We start from the raw sequence: 1,631 nt of genomic DNA on the forward strand, positions 1-1,631 counted from the left end.
CATCAAACTGGTTAACATAACCTTCATGTCATTTTCTTAGTTATTATGTTAAGACATTTATATTCTTCATTTAGAAAGATTCACATGTACCCTTAAAAGATGAACCATAGACGTGATCCCACCAATTACCCTTCCTCCACCCAGCTTCCCCCTCCCTTTCCCTCCCTCTCCCCTTCTCCCATATTCTTGGGCTATAATTGGGTTATAGCTTTCCTATAAAAGCTATAATTAGTTTCATAGTAGGGCTGAATACATTGGATACTTTTCTTCCATTCTTGAGATAATTTGCTAAGAAGAATATTTTCCAGCTCCATCCATGTAAACATGAAGGAGGAAAAGTCTCCATCCTTCTTTAGGGCTGCATAGTATTCCATGATGTACATATACCACATTGATCCATTTGTAGGTCGATGGGCACTTGAACTTCTTCCCCTAATGTAGTGTTTTAATTAGACCTTTAATGATGAATGTGTTCAGCTGACTTTGAGAACCACTGGGTTAAGGTTAGAGTTGGAGCTGTAGTAATAGTGGTGTCGAATTCAGCTAGCCTGGTAGGAAAGGAGTATGTAAGGAGAAGCTAGGGACACTTTACGTTTAGGACCTCTAATCTGCATGTCCCACTTCTATGTTAGTGTGCTAAGACTGTTAGGACGAAGTACTACAGATTGTGTTGCTTAAACAATAGAAATTTATTTTCTCACTGTTGAGGAGGCTGGAATTTCAAGATCTAGGTGCCAGCAGGGCTGGTTTCTCCTGAGGCCTTTCTCCTTGGCTTGCAGGTGACATCTTCTGCTGTGTCTTCACGTGGCCTTTTCTCTGTGCACTCACATCTCTGGTGTCTTTTCCTCTTTTTCTGACGAGATCGGGCGCGTTCAGGGTGGTTTTCCTCTTTTTCTAAGGACACCTGTCATAGTAAATGACAGTACTACCCTTAATACCTTATTTAACCTTCATTTCCTCCTTAAAGCTTTATTGCCTAATCCAGACACATTGGAGGTTAGGGCTTCAACATAGGAATTTTAGGGGAGCACAGTTCAGTTCATAACAACTTCTAGGGCTCTGAAGGAAGCCTAGACTTCAGTTCACATGATTTTATGTGTATACATATGTATTTTATGTATATATTTTAAACATATATATTTATATATAAATAAATAAATAAAATATATTTTATCAACATATATATAATTGTCCTGGATGATACATATACATATATATATACACATACACACACACACAAATATATATGTGTGTATGTGAACTCTAAGTGTGCCCCCCACATGGGACAAGCTCCAAGCTCTATAAAACCTGGGTCAATCTTCTGCCAAGAGCAAGATATTCATTAGGCTCACTGTTTGCAGGAGAGGTAGCTCTGAATAGGAATATTGCATGGAAGAAGTGGGCAAGTCAGTGCTCCATTCTTTGTCTGACGTGGAGGACAGAGCGGCTGACACAACATCTGAGTTCTGCTTTTAGATTGGGGATCAAAACAGAAATAAAACACTGACAGAAATCCAAAGAAACAAAACATAATGGAACGATGAGGACATTTAAGGCATGGAGGAATAGCTTATCAAATTGGAAGAGAATATGGTTAGCCTTGGTGCAGATGAAGTGGGAGAATTCTGATT

This window comes from Otolemur garnettii, unplaced genomic scaffold (genome assembly GCF_000181295.1).
Source record: "Otolemur garnettii isolate 467f Iridium unplaced genomic scaffold, OtoGar3 scaffold00113, whole genome shotgun sequence".
NCBI classification, from domain to species: domain Eukaryota; kingdom Metazoa; phylum Chordata; class Mammalia; order Primates; family Galagidae; genus Otolemur; species Otolemur garnettii.